The sequence below is a fragment of the Hevea brasiliensis genome, chromosome 6 (genome assembly GCF_030052815.1).
Source record: "Hevea brasiliensis isolate MT/VB/25A 57/8 chromosome 6, ASM3005281v1, whole genome shotgun sequence".
In the NCBI taxonomy this organism is placed as follows: Eukaryota; Viridiplantae; Streptophyta; class Magnoliopsida; order Malpighiales; family Euphorbiaceae; genus Hevea; species Hevea brasiliensis.
In genome coordinates, this window is record NC_079498.1 from 62,991,880 (window position 1) to 63,008,785 (window position 16,906).

Consider the following 16,906-nt stretch of genomic DNA (forward strand, 5'->3'; position numbering starts at 1 on the left):
CCGATTGAAAAATTTTTCTAGGTATTTTCTTGGCATTCTAATGCCATGGGAACCTCAATTACCCTTCTCTGGAGTCCCAAAAATTATTTTATAATTTTTCCCCCGGGTCTAGGGCTCCTCGTTGCGAAACGCAACTTCCCTCCGATTACCCATCGCTTGGGCACCATTGCGTTTTATGGTTGTATTTTATTTCTAAAATTTTTACTAAGTGTTTCTTATTAATATTTGAGTTAATTATGGTTCCTGACTTTAGTTTAAATATTTTTCCGGACGTTCTAGCTGTCCGGACCGACACCGGTCACCGGAACAGTAGAATGTACGGAATGATTACCGGGAGGGTGTTACACAAGTGGGCTGCAAAACACATGGCATGGCCATGTGATTTTGGTGAACAGCACAACCTGGCCATGTTCCATGGAAAATTGTGCAAATGGGCAAAAGACTGCAAGCCTGGTAGTGGGATGCACTGGTTGATGAAAATTCTCAAAAATACTTTGTTTTCTTGTAATTTTCCTTATATTTTAGGGTTTTATAATGTTTTAAGTTAGACTTACAACAGTCACCTATAAAATACTTCATATTTCATGTATTTTGATCGCTTTTTACATTAATTTGAATTTGAAAGAGTTTTCTCCTCTTATTGTTCTTCATTGAACTTTTATTCTTGACAAGTCTAATGAACTTTCAAGAAGCAATACTTTGATATTCTTGGTTTTCTACCACAGATTGATTTGTTTTTTTCTAATTAAATATTTACTTAGTTCTCTACCATAATATTGGTTTTGGGTTGAGTAATTTCATTTAGAAGAATCTAATTGTGAGAGTTTTTGAGAATTGATTCAAATATTTTGATAGTTACTTGACAAGTCCATTAGGATTCTCATCATTTTGGTATCAGAGCTTTGAGTTTCTAATTAGGTTGGTTATACTTGTCTCATTTATTGTTAATTTCATTATTTTTGTGTTTGGATATTAATTTCTACTATGTGAGATTTTTTCTCTTGGAATTGCTATGCTTTGCTCTTCCTTTTTGACCCATCAATTTTAGTTTGAGTTTTTTAATTTTATTTTATTTGTTTTTCTATAGTTTCATTTATTGATTGGTGAATTCATGCGTTGTGACACCCCTTACCCATCTATAATATAGCCGAGCAAGATATGCCATACAGTGTACTGGAACATCATATTTTATCTTAATTATTTTTATCCTTCCTTAATTTATTTCTTTATGGTTATGCAATGCAATTTGTGAAATTTGACTCATTTAAGTCATTTATTGAAATTATAAATTCATTTGAGATTCCGAAAATTTTATAGAAAATCAGGCAAAGTACTGACTAAAAATGGAAAAAACAGTTCTTCGGAACCTGTGAAAAATACTTCCAATACATTTTCAATCTTTCTCAAACTCCATTATATCAACATAATCTCAATATTCCTCAACCATTTCTAAAAATTTCTTCTATTTATCATTCATTTGTTTCACATGATAATCATGTACAAATCATAAATAAATACTCAATTTTCATTTATAAACATAAATTACAAATATTTGCATTAATACCAAAATATATTACATGAGTTTCAACTATACATGATAAAATAAAAGTTAAATTACAAAATACAAACAATACAAAATACCAAAATGGGACCTAGTATCCTACCAATGTACTGTAGTCTGTGAGGTGACACGGACACTATGCAGAACTGTGAATGGCCTCATCTAGTCTGCGGTCTACTGGGTTCTCTATCAGTATGTGACACCCATTACCCGTCTACAGTATAGCCGAGCAAAGATATGCCACATAGTGTACCAGAACACCATATTTTATCTCAATTATTTTTATCCGGTCTTAATTTATTTCTTTATGGTGATGAAATGAAAATTGTGAAATTTGATTCATTTAAGTCATTTATTGAAATTATAAATTCATTTGAGGTTCCAAAAATTTTATAGAAAATCCAGCAGAATACCGACTGAAAATGGAGAAAATAGTTCTTCGGAACCTGTGAAAAACACTTCCAATAATCATTTTCAATCATTCTCAAACTCCAATAACCATCAACATGGTCTCAACATTAGCAATCATTTCAAGTTCTCAACATTAATCCACAATTTCATTCAAATTCAAAATCAACTAAAATTTCATGAAGATATTCTCAAATTATATTAATTAACAAAATTCTTAAAAATATGTACATCAACATATAATTACATAAATTTACTATTTACATAAGTTCATAATTTATAAATCACAAACTATACCTATTACAAAATGCAAAAACATAATTTCAAAAGGGACCTAAAGGTCCTACCACTGATGCACTGTAGATGAGAGGTGACTCTGACTCTAGGCAGATCTGTGACCTCACCCAGTCTGTGGTCTGCTGGGCTCTCTGTTTGTCTCTCCAGAATCTACGCATGGCAAAAAGTGACGCGCTAAGCAATAATGCTTAGTGGTGCCAATAATAAAGTAAAAAGAACTAAAAAAAAATAAATATGCAGTGAGTGTATTGATGTCTCATGCAGACAAATTTTTAGTAATTATTTATAGTCTCATTTATTTGATACTTGTTATATTCATTATTTCATTAAATTTATCAACTTTCATTTTTTGTTGCCCAAGTAACCTATACTGGATGATTGGACTGGATAGACGGGTAAACTGGCACTGGGTATCAAGTACTTCGAGCCGTCACACCATTGATCACATATGTATCTCTCGATGTGCAACATAACAGCTAATAAGCTATAATAAATATTGGGCAGTAGGCCAAGTATCACACTGATATCAGAATGGCTAAAAGCCATAAAATTACAGAATGGCAAAATGTCATGTGCAGTACTGCTAACTGAACCCTATTGGCATGTCAGCCTATCCAAACCAATCACATTAGGCCTACTATGACATATTCCATTTTTAAATTTTTACAATTCTTTGATATTGAAGTTTAATTGTTACTATTCATTTCATTAGTCAACTAAAATATTGACTTTTTCATAGACAATAGGTATATTGGTTCTAATATCTCTAACATACCACATTTTGCATTCTAAAGTTGTTGGTATTGGTTACTAATACTATTTCAAAGCTTAGTGTTAATTATTCACAATTTTCAGATTTCAAGTACTAAGTTTATTGTTCCATTGGTCATTTGTACAGTAGGAATTTAGAAAAATTGTCTTCATGAAAGTTGTTCCTTATTATGTCTAGTTACATTTCTTTTTTTGAATCACTCCATTTGAAGTTTTGTAGCTCAAGTTATGACCTAAATACCATAACTGGCCAGATTATAAATTTTTTAGATTTTCTGGACAGGATCAAATCTACAGTGTTTTGTACATTGACTGCAGATCAATTTTTGAACATGTTATGATCAAAATTTGGGTTTGGTTTCTTCATGAAAGTTGTAAGTCTGTGTCTCAGATTTCTGCTAGTAAAATTTCAGGTCAATTGGACCTTTTTACACTGAGTTATGACTAAATGAATAAACACTGTTCATTTTGTCATTTTGCCCAAGCAGAATGCAAGTTACCCGGATTAGGGCAATCTTTAGGTCAACTTGGTTTGGTTTTCTGGGCAGGGTTTCTTCACCAAAGTTGTGCCATTATGTGTCTAGTTTTATGTCTCATTGGCCTTGCACCAATTGAACCTACACAACTCCAGTTATAACTGCCCAAACCTGCTGGACTCACACCTAGTTTTGTAGGTCACCAAGGGCAGCATACCTAGCTTCAATTCTCATGAAACAAATTACTTCATTTCTTAATCACACACAGCCAAATGGTTAGTAATTGACCATTAAAACTCTCTTTCACCAAATACATGAACAAAGTCTCCAATTCGGGTCCAAACCCTAGCCCTACCATTTCAGATTTTTGCATTCACTTACACTTCACTATCCTAATCAATAGATTAGTGTTAAGGGCAGCTAGGATACCACTTTCATTCAAAGAAATCTTCAAAACCCTACCTATCCCAAAGCTACCAAAATTTTAAGAAAGGCATACACATGATATTTTTTCAATTTTCTTTTAAATTTGCATTCCACTCCACTCCTTCAACATAAATTAAAAGAGAAAGAGTAAGTTTGGTCACTAACCTCTAATGGAGTCACTTCCAAACTAGGTGAGAACTCTTCCTTTACACTTCTTTTTTTGCTCCCAAAAGCTTCACCAAGATGAAAGAATAAGATTTTATGTTGATAACTTAGGGTTTTATTGAAAGAAGACTAAGAAAAGCAAGCTTGGTTAGCATAAAAATGGAGGAGTGAGGGAGAGAGCATGGTGCGACTTGAAGAAGAGAGGGAGCTGCTAGTTTTTTCTAGATTTTCTGACTTCTTTTCCTCATTTTTTTTATGTATTATAATTGTGTTTCTTTATTTTGATTAGCCAAAGAAATCTTCTGCTCCAAATTTTCTCAGTCTTTCTAGATGGGATTTCTGCTGTGGAGGTGGTGGTGGTGGGGGCATTACCCCAGCCATTTATCTGAAAAACTCGGCCATTTGCTGGAACATGGCCTGTGGAGGCTGAGCAGGCTCTGTTGGAGCTGGTAGAGCAAGTTCTCCCCTACCCCCAGTCCCAGCTGCTGCAGGTGGAGCATGACTCTCCACTTTCTCCTCAACTACCCTCTAAGATGTAGGGTCCATGTTCAAGCAAATGGCTGGGGTAATGCCACCACCACCACCACCTCCACAGCAGAAATCTCATCTAGAAAGACTGAGAAAATTTGGAGCAGAAGATTTCTTTAGCTAATCAAAATAAAAAAACACAATTATAATACATAAAAAAATGAGGAAAAAAAGTCATAAAATCTAGAAAAAACCAGCAGCTCCCTCTCTTCTTGAAGCCGCATCATGCTCTCTCCCTCACTCCTCCATTTTTATGCTAACCAAGCTTGCTTTTCTTAGTCTTCTTTCAATAGAACCCTAAGTTGTCAACACAAAATCTTGTTCTTTCATCTTGGTGAAGCTTTTGAGAGTAAAAAGAAGTGTAAAGGAAGAGTTCTCACAAGTTTGGAAGTGACTCCATTAGAGGTTAGTGACCAAACTTACTCTTTTTCTTTTAATTTATGTTGAAGGAGTGAAGTGGAATGCAAATTTACAAGAAAATTGAAAAAATATCATGTGTATGCATTTCTTAAAATTTCAGCAGCTTTGGGATAGGTAGGGTTTTGAAGATTTCTTTGAATGAAAGTGGTACTTTAGTAGCCCTTAACACTAATCTATTGATTAGGATAGTGAAGTGCAAGTGAAAGCAAAAATCTGAAATGGTAGGGTAGGGTTTGGACCCAAATTGGAAACTTTATTCATGTATTTGGTGAAAGAGAGTTTTAATGGTCAATTACTGACCATTTGGCTGTGTGTGATTAAGAAATGAAGTGATTTATTTCATGAGAATTGAATCTAGGTATGCTGCCCTTGGTGACCTATAGGACTGGGTGTGAGTCTAGCAGGTTTAGGCAGCTATAACTGGATTTGTGTAGGTTTAATTGGTGCAAGGCTAATTGGACATGAAACTAGACACATAATGGCACAACTTTAGTGAAGAAACCCTGCTCAGAAAACTAAACCAAGTTGACCTAAAGATTGCCCTAATCTAGGTAACTTGCATTTTGCCTGGGCAAAATGACCAAATGAATAGTGTTTATTCATTTGGTCATAACTCAGTGTAGGAAGGTCCAATTGACCTAAAATTTTACCAGCAGAAAGTTGAGACATAGACCTACAACTTTTGTGAAGAAACCAAACCCAAATTTTGATCATAACATGTTCAAAAATTAACCTGCAGTCAGTATACAAAACACTATAGATTTGGTCCTGTCCAGAAAATCTGGAAAATTTATAATCCGGCCAGTTATGGTGTTTAGGCCATAACTTGAGCTACAAAACTCCAAATGGAGTGATTCAAAAAAAAATGTAACTAGACATAATAAGGAATAACTTTCATGAAGATAATTTTGCCAAATTCCTACTGTACAAATGACCAATGAAACAATAAACTTAGTGCTTGAAATCTGAAAATTGTGAATAATTAACACTAAGCTTTGAAATGGTATTGGCAACCAATACCAACAACTTTAGAATGCAAAATGTGGTATGTTGGGAATATTAGAACCAATATACCTATTATTTATGAAAAAGTCAATATTTTAGTTGACTAATGAAATGAATAGTTACAATTAAACTTCAATATCAAAGAATTGTAAAAATTTAAAAGTGTAACTAGTAGGCCTAATGTGATTGGTTTGGATAGGTTGACATGCCAATAGGGTTCAGTTAGCAGTACTACACATGGCATTATGCTATTCTGTGATTTTATGGCTTTTAGCCATTCTGATATCAGTGTGATACTTGGCCTAGTGCCCAATGTTTATTACAGCTTATTAGCTATTCTGTTGCACACCGGGAGATACATATGTGACCGATGGTGTGACGGCCCGAGGTACTTGATACCCGATGCGGTTTACGTCTATCGATCCAAATTCATCCAAAGATAGGTTACTTGGGCAACCAAAAATGAAAGTTAATAAATTTAATGAAATAATGAATATAACAAGTACCAAATAAATGAGACTATAAATAATTACCAAAATTTTGTCTACATGAGACATCAATACACTCACTGCATATTTATTTCCTTTTAGTTATTTTTATTTTATTATTGGCACTAATAAGCATTATTGCTTAGCGCGTTACTTTTTACCATGCGTAGGTTCTGGAGAGACAGACAGAGGGCCTAGTAGACCACAGACTGGGTGAGGTCACAGATCTGCCTAGAGTCAGAGTCACCTCTCATCTATAGTGCATCAGTGGTAGGACCTTTAGGTCCCTTTTGATATTATGTTTTTGCATTTTGTAATAGGTAGTAGTTTGTGATTTGTAAATTATGAACTCATGTAAATAGTTAATTTATGTAATCATATGTTGATGTACATATTATTAAGAATTTTGTTAATTAATATAATTTGAGAATATCTTCATGAAATTTTAGTTGATTTTGAATTTGAATGAAATTGTGGATTAATGTTAAGAACTTAAAATGATTGCTAATGTTGAGACCATGTTGATGGTTATTGGAGTTTGAGAATGATTGGAAATGATTATTGGAAGTGTTTTTCACAGGTTCTGAAGAACTGTTTTCTCCATTTTTAGTCGGTACTCTGCCAAATTTTCTATAAAATTTTCGGAACCTTAAATAAATTTATAATTTCAATAAATGACTTAAATGAGTCAAATTTCACAATTTGCATTTCATCACCATAAAGAAATAAATTAAGATTGGATATAAATAATTGAGATAAAATATGGTATTCCGGTACACTGTGTGGCATAGCTTGCTCGGCTATACTGTAGACGGGTAAGGGGTGTCACATTTTGTGGTATCAGAGCATCAGTTTAAGCGTTTCTGGGCCTAGATAGAGTGCATACCATTGCATTGCATTTGTAAGTGTTTAGGTGACATTGATGCAGATCTGTTTGTTTTCTTATTTTGATTAAGATATGGATCATGCTTCTTAAAGAGCAGTTGATGAAGTGGTGGAGAGTCGTGCTCCACTAAGGGCTGAATTTGGAGACATAGCTGAGGAGTCCAACAGACCTCAGACGGGGTGAAGTGTCAGATCTGCACAGAGTCCAGAGTCACCTCATATCTACAGTGCACTTGGTAGGACATTAGGATTTTGGATTGTATTTTGTATTTTGCATTTTGTATTAGTTTTGATTGTAATTACAAACTCTTGAAATTATGTGATAATGTAAATATACGAAATTTCATGTTATTGAAATTTTCTATATATTATGTTGAAAAATGAAATGTTGAGAAATATTTATGAATGTGCTTCGAATGGTGATGTGAACAAAAATTTTGAAAATGGTGTTGAGATTTGGAGATTGAGTTGAGATGTGTGACACCCCTTACCCGACTACAGTGTAGCCGAGCAAGTTATGCCACTTAGTGTGCCAGAGCACTCTATTTTATCTTAATTCATTTTTATCATAGTTTTGAATATAACTTGTGAAATATAATTCATTTTAAGCCATTTATCGAAATTACTATTTATTTGAGGTTCCGAAAATTTTATAGAAAATCCATGAGTCTTGCTAAAAATGGAAAAGCAGTTCTTGAACTGTGAAAAACACTTCCTATATTCATTTTCCATCATCTCAACTCCATTTATCAAATTCTCAACAATGTTCAATCTCAGTTCTCATTCATCCATCTCATATGATACCATGCATAAATCATAGATAAACATTCACTTTTCCATTTACAACCACACTTTTCATTATTTACATGAATATCAAAATACATTACATAAGTTTCAAATACATATGAGAAAATAAAATCAATTACAAAATACCAAAATGACATCTAGCGTCCTACCAATGCAATCTGGCGACGGTGAGGTGACACGGACACTATGCGTAATCGTGAACCGCCTTACCGAATCGTGGTCTCTGGCGCTCTGTCCAATCTTCGATACCTACAGCGTTGCAAAGCGGCGCTAAGCATAAAGCTTAGTGGTGCAAATAATAAAATAGAAAGAAATAATATGCAATATAAAAATCATAATTTCTTAGCCATTGTGTTCATGAGAACTGAATAATTACCAACTTAGTGTTTTGTCGAGGGCTAATTACGTTTTATGATATTAACTTCTTCATGAATTTTAAGTTTTCATTGTATTCTATCGTAATCATTCCTGATATTTAGTTTTCGTATTTTCTTCAATAATCAGTTCAATTACGCTTATACTTTTCCATGCCCAAGTAACCTATCTTTGGGCGATTGGATGGATAACGGGTCGTTAACCTGGACACCGCGGTGCCTCGGGCCGTCATACCATGGGACGCAGAACGTCAACCACGTATGCAGTCAGTATGGCTAAAAAGCCATGATATCACATAATCGACATAAAAGCCATGAATACGGGCATAAAAGCCATGGATACGGGCATAAAGCCATGAATACAGGCATAAAAGCCTTTCCTTTCACAGTACTGCTAAAACAATACCCTATTGGCATGCCAAACTATCCAAACCAATCACATTAGGCCTACTAGGGCATTTTGCATTTTTAAGTTTCACAATTTTTGAATTTCAAGTTTTCATGTCACTATTCATTTCCTTAGTCAACTAAAATATTGACTTTTGCATAAACAATAGGTACATTGGTTTTAATACTCCCAACATACCACATTTTATATTCAAAACTTGTTAGTTTTGGTCACTTCCTCAAAGTTTAGGTCATTTTGGCAAAATTGCCAATTTTTTGGTTTTGGTGTCACTATTCACCTCATTGGTCAACAAAAATGTTGACTTTTAGAATAAAAATGTGTACATTGACTTTGGCACTCCCAACATACCACATTTGGTGTTTAAAACTTGTTGGCATTAAGTGTTAATACCATTTCCAAGCATTCAACCAAAGGAGCAGATTTTTCAGTTTTGGTGAGTCAACTTCACTGTTCCATTAGATACTGTTACTGTTGGAATTTGAAGAAATGTAAAACATGAAAGTTGTTCCTTATTTTGTCTAGTTGAATTTCCTTTTTTGAATCACTCCATTTGGAGTTTTGTAGCTCCAGATATGGCTCAAAAACCCAAGCTGTCCGGATATGCATTCTGCAGAAATTTACCATATCTACAGTGCATGAACAGTAACTTGAGTCACTTGGTTGAATGGGTTCTGGCCATAATTTGGGGTATGTTCCTTCATGAAAGTTGTTTGTCTATGTCTTAACTTGTTGCTGTAAAAATTTCAGACCAATTGACCAAATCTACAGTGAGTTATGGCCAAATGAACAGTTACTGTTCATTTGGTCAATTCTGCAGAGGCAATTTCAGGGTATCCGGATTGGGGCCAAGTTTTGGTCCTCTTGCTTTGGTCTTTTGGGCATGGTTTCTTCAGCAAAATGTGCCATTATAAGCCTAGTTTCATGTCCAATTGGCCAAACACCAATTGGACAAGCACAGCCCAAGTTATGGCAGTGCAAAGGACCGAATTTTAGGTCCCTATCTTTCTTGTCTAGGCGACTGCAACCCCTCTTTGCAACCTTGTTCTTCAGTCCATTTGTTGGTCAAATTACCTAAAATGGTCACTAATTGACCATTAAAATGCTCTCTTATAATTTTCTAAACCAAGTTACATTTTTCTCACAAAACCCTAACTCAAATTCATGTTTTTATACAATATGTCTTAGTTAGCTTTTTAATCATTGTTCTTGTATTTACAAACTTCCAACATAACTCTAATTCACTTCAAACTCATAAAAACACTCCCTCCTATTCCATAATTAGGGCAGCCGAAATTCATGTACACCTTCACAAGAATTTTTGTTCATTTAATTTACATTTTCTCACTAAATTCAAGTTGTTATTTATGAAATGAAAGAGTTTTAAGTATATAGAGCACTAACCTTGTTGTATGCCAATCTAAGCTTGAGTGTGACACCCCTTACCCATGTACAGTATACCCGAGTAAGTAATGCCACCTGGTGTACTGGCACACTCTAATATTCCTCAATTAATTTAGACAATGCTTTTGCATATAATTTATGAAATACAATTTATTTAAACCATTCATCAAAAGTATCATTCATTTAAGGTTCCGAAAATTTTAAAGAAAATCCGGCGGAGTACCGGCTAAAAATGGAGAAAACCGTTCTTCGGAACCTATTAAAAACACTTCCAATAAACAAATTCATTCATTCTCAACTTCAATACCATCACAAAACTCAATATCAAGATTTAAAGAATTTTTCAGTTTCAGGTTTCAACAACCTTTTCATTTCACAACATCCATTTCTCATATACAAGCAATAAATACATGCTCAAATCTTGCATTCATAGTCATAACTTTCATTATTTACATAAACATCAAAATATATTACATGAGTTCAAATACATATGAGAAAATACAAATCTGCTACAAAATATCAAAATGACAAAATGACACCTAGTGCCCTACCGATGCACTGCAGGTAGTGAGGTGACACGGACACTGAGCAGAACTGTCAGATGGACTCACCTAGTCTGTGGTCTACTGGGCTCACGGTCGGAATCTCCAGCACCTACGCGTGGCAAAAGCAACGCGCTAAGCAATAATGCTTAGTGGTGCAATAATATAATAGAAGAAAATAGCAAGAAAATAAATGTGTATACAATGTGTATGCTTTCTTTGTTTGATCTTGGTATATTCATTAATTCATTAACTTTGTTCACTTTTATTCATTTGATTGCCCCAAGTAACCTACACTAGACGACTGGACTGGATAACGAGTAAACTGGCACTGGGTACCTAGTACCTCGGGCCGTCACACCATCGGTCACATATGCATCTCCCGGTGTGCAGCGAGCTAACAAGTCAGTAAATAATATCGAGCACAAGGCCAAGTCTCAATGCAAGGTCAGAATGGCTAAAAGCCATGAAATCACAGAATGACATTTTTGCCATGTGCAGTACTGCTAACCGAACCCTATTGGCATGCCAAACTATCCAAACCAATCTTGTTAGGTATACTAGGGCATTTGAAACTCTTAAATTCGTCAATTTGTGAATTTCAATTTTTTTGGTGTTACTATTCATCATTGGTCAACAAAAATGTTGACTTTTAGAATAAAAATGTGTACATCAACTTTGGCACTCCCAACATACCATATTTGGTGTTTAAAACTTTTTGGCATTAAGTGTTTTTGCCATTCCAAAGTGTAACTCAACACAAACAGATTTTTCAGTTTTGGTGAGTCAACTTCACTGTTCCATTGGACACTGTTACTGTTGGAATTTGAGGAAATGTAAAACATGAAAGTTGTTCCTTATTTTGTCTAGTTGAATTTCCTTTTTTGAATCACTCCATTTGGAGTTTTGTATCTCCAGATATGGCTCAAAAACCCAGGCTGTCTGGATGTGCAGTCTGCAGAATTTTACCATATCTACAGTGCATGAACAGTGACTTGAGTCACTTGGTTGAATGGGTTCTAGCCATAATTTGGGGTAGGTTCCTTCATGAAAGTTGTTTGTCTATGTCTTAACTTGTTACTGTAAAAATTTCAGACCAATTGACCAAATCTACAGTGACTTATGGCCAAATGAACAGTTACTGTTCATTTGGTCAAATTCTCTGAAGGCAGTTTGTGGTTCGGATTGTGGCTGAGTTTTGACCCTTTTGCTTTGGTCTTTTGGGCATGGTTTCTTCATAAAAAATGTGCCATTATAAGCCTAGTTTCATTTCCAATTGGCCAAACATCAATTGGACAAGCACAGCCCAAGTTATGGCAGTGCAAAGAGACTGAAATTTCAGTCCCTATCTTCTTGTCCATAGGCGGTTTATACTTTGACCTTACCATCTCATTTTTCAGTTCTAATTAGGGTCAACCTACCTAAAATGGTCACTAATTGACCATTAAAAAGTTCCCTAACCATTTCCTAAGCTAAGTCACAATTTCACCTACACAACCCTAATATCCAAACTCATTACTCATACACTTTGATTAACATACTTACTTAAGTCTCCATGCATATTAATACTTTAACCATGATTTCCAACCATTCTAAGCTTATCAAACAATCAACCTCAATCTCCCATAGGGCTGCCTAAATTCTTTGGTAGAGATACACATGGATTTGTTTCATTATTTCACAATTTTTCATTCATTACAAGCATAGATCATGGAACTAATGAGTTTTAAACTTCATATATGCACTAACCTTGTTTGGGCAGAATTTCCAAAGCCCTAAACTCCAATTTCTTCCTTCTTCTAGGCTGCCAAGAGACCATGCAAGGTACTAGAACAAACTTTAGTGAAGCTAGGTTATGATTTTAGGGTGAAACAAGGTAGGAATTTGAGCTTGCTTATTTGAACTTCAATGGAGGTTTCTAGGTGTGTTTAATTTGGGTAGGGAATGAAGAGGGGCTGCTGCAAATTTTGGTAAATTTAGTATTCATTTAGTCTTTTATTTAGTTAGTCAAAGGGTGGTTAAATTGTGATTGGTCCAAATAACCTTAATGACATCACCATGATGCCATAATTAAGCTTTTTTCCTCATTTTCTTTCCTTTTCTCCACTACTCATTTTCAATTTGATTTCTAGTAATGTTTATTCATATTTTATGTTATATTAATTATTTACTCAACTGGACAAGTCGGCCAAAAATCACCTCGGAAGGCGAAATGACCAAAATGCCATCCGTTTGGCTTAACGGGTCAAAATTGTCTATACCGATTGAAAAATTTGTCTAGGTATTTTCTTGGCATTCTAATGCCATGGGAACCTCAATTACCCTTCTCTGGAGTCCCAAAAATTATTTTATAATTTTCCCCGTCTAGGGCTCCTCGTTGCGAGAACTTAACTTCCCTCGATTACCCATCGCTAGAACATACTCGTTTAACTTGATTGTATTTTATTTCTAAAATTTTTACTAAATTTTTCTTGTTAATATTTGAGTTAATTATGGTTCTGACTTTAGTTTGAATATTTTTAGGACATTCTAGCTGTCAGGACCGACACCGATCCAGGAGCAGTAGGATGTACTGAGTGGTTCTGGGAGGGTGTTACAACTCTTCCCCTATAATTTAAATTTCGTCCTCGAAATTTACCTGATGCAAACAGTTGAGGGAACTGTTGCCTCATCGTCTCTTCACTTTCCCAAGTTGCCTCCTCGGTGTTGTGGTGCCTCCAAAGCACTTTCACCAATGGAATTTGCTTGTTCCTCAACTCTTTTACTTCAGAGCCGAGATTCAAGAGGTTCTTCTTCATATGTCAAATCCGGTTGTATTTCAATTTCTTCAATGTATATGACATGTGAAGTATATGAGCGGTATCTTATGAGCATGGACACGTGGAACACATTATGGATCTTGTCCTCACGGTGGTAAAGCTAGCCTATAGGCCACTGGACCCACACGTTCAATGACTTCATAGGGGCCAATGAACCTAGGGCTCAACTTACCTTTTCTTCCAAACCTCAACACTTTCTTCCATGGTGACACCTTGAGGAACACTTTGTCGCCAACCACATATTCTATTTCTTTTCTCTTGGTCGGCATAAGATTTATGTGCATGCGAGGCAATCTTTAAGTTGGCTTTGATTGATTTCACCTTCTCCTCGGCTGTTTCACAGTGCAGCCCTACCGATTTGTCTTCGCCCAATTCAGTCCGGACTGCTGAGTTCTACATTTTCTCCCATACAGTGCTTCATATGGGGCCCATTTGGATGCTAGCTTGGTAGCTATTGTTGTATGCAAATTCTGCCAGTGGGAGGTATCTATCCCAACTTCCCTCAAACTCAATGACACAACTCCTCAGCATATCCTCAAGGACCTGACAAGTATTTCACGTTATTGTTATCATTTCAATTCAATATTTGTATCAATTAAATGGGTTTCAATTATTTACCTGGATTACTCTTTACGATTGCCCATCCGTGAGGATGGAAAGGCATCTTTGAAATGGAGTTGTGTACCCAAGGATTCATGCAACTTCTTCGAATCTCGATGTAAACCTTGGGTCTCGATCGGATATGATGGAAAGTGGGATTCCATGCGATCTAACTATCTCAGCGATATACAATTCGCTAACTTCTCCGGTGAGTAGTCGGTCCTAATCGGCGAGAAAGTGTCTTGACTTTGTCAATCTATCAACTATCACCCATCTTTGCATCATGTTTCTTCTGGGTGAGAGGTAGACCACTTACAAAATCCATGGTGACCCGATCCCATTTCCATTCAGGTATGCGTATAGGCTGTAGCAAACCTGATGGAACTTGATGTTCTGCCTTGACTTGCTGACATGTCAAGCATTTAGTCACATAGTCAGCTATGTCTTTCTTCATACCAGGCCACCAATACTGAAGCTTCAGGTCACGATACATCTTTGTACTTCCTGGGTGCATAGCATATACACTGGTGTGTGCCTCTTTCAGAATACTGGCCTTCAATTCCCCATTATCTGGTACACACAATCTTCCTTTGAAATACAGACACCCATCTGCCTTTGCCTCATAGTCAGTTGCTTTTCCCTCTGAGATCTTGCTCATAATAGCCATTAACTTCTTATCTGCCTTTTGCCCATCTAATATCTGTTTGTGCGAGTTTGGCCTCACTTGCAACTCGGCCAAAATAGCTCCATCTCGAACCAAGGATGACGGGCATTCAATGATCTCAAAGGCGTGATGGACTTTCTGCTCAAAGCATCAGCAACTACATTTGCCTTCCCAGGATGGTAGTCAATTACACAGTCATAATCCTTCAGGAACTCAATCCATCGCCTCTGTCTAAGGTTGAGCTCCTTCTGGGTTGGCAAATATTTCAGGCTTTTGTGGTCTGTGTAAATGTAGCACTTTTCACCGTACAAGTAATGCCTAGATCTTTAGTGCGAAGATAATTGCTGCAAGCTCTAGATCATGGGTAGGGTAGTTCTGCTCATGTGGCCTTAGCTGCCTGGAAGCATAGGCGACCACCTTCCCCTCTTGCATCAATACACACCCTAGCCCATTATGTGAGGCATCACTATAGACCACAAAGTCCTTTCCGGACCTTTGTTGTGTTAACATGGTGCCTCTGTCAACATAGCCTTCAATTTCTCAAAGCCCAGTGCGACACTTGTCATTCCGGTCAAATCGATATTCTTGTGTAACAACTTGGTCATTGGAGCAGCTATTAGGGAAAATCCCTTCACAAATCTTCTGTAATACCCAGCTAGCCCCAAGAAGCTTCTGACCTCAGTTGTATTTCTAGGAGGCTTCCATTCCATCACTGCTTCTATTTTCTTGGGATCCACCCTAATCCCATCAGTTGACACTATGTGTCCAAGGAATGCAATTTCACTCAGCCAAAAGTCACACTTGGACAACTTAGCATCTGACTTCTTTTCATGAGGTTTGCGTAACAATCCTCAAATGTTCATCATGTTCTTCCCACGGTCTTGGAGTACACGAATGTCATCAATAAAAACCACTACGAACCGATCTAGGTATGTATGGATGATACTTTTCTTAAGGTCCATGAACGCCGCTGGTGCATTTGGTAGGCCAAAGGGCATCAACAGAAACTCATAATGCCCATACGGGTCTGAATGCGATCTTGGGCACATCTACATCTTTCACCCTCGGTGATGATACCACGATGCGAGATCAATCTTAGAAAATACTCCTGCTCCCTTCAGCTGATCAAACAGATCATCAATTCTAGGCAACGGATATTTGTTCTTCACAGTCACTTTATTCAACTATCGGTAATCAATGCATAGCCTCAAAGTCCCATCCTTCTTTTTCACAAACAGCACTGGAGCTCCCCATGGTGACACACTGGGGCGTATGAACCCCTTATCCAGCAACTCTTGCAATTGAGTTTTCAACTCCCTCAATTCAGTGGGTGCCATCCTATAAGGAGCAATGGAAATGGGTGTCTTTGTGCAGCGGTGTCTCAATAGCAAATTCAACTTCCCTTTCTGGTGGCAAACCAGGTAACTCTTCAGGAAATACTTCTGGGAAGTCTCTCACTGTGGGTATGTCACTCAAGTTTGGCTTAGCCTGCCTAGTATCCACCACATGTGCTAGGTAGGCTTTACAGCCTTTTCTCATCATTCTTCTTGCAACTGTGGCTGAGATGACATTGGACAAGAAATCTGTCCTTTCCCCCACAACTGTGATCTCATTACCCTCTGAAGTTTTTAGAGAAATTCTCTTCAATTTGCAATCAACTATTGCCTGATGACGTGACAACCAATCCATTCCCAATATCACGTCAAACTCATGGAAGGGCAACTCAATTAGGTCTGCCAAGAATTCATACCCCTGAATCCTCAATGGGCAACCCTTGTATACTTTGTTCACTACCACACTGTGGCCCAATGGATTAGTGACCAGAATGTCTTGGTCACTCTCCCCTACCAATATCCCCCT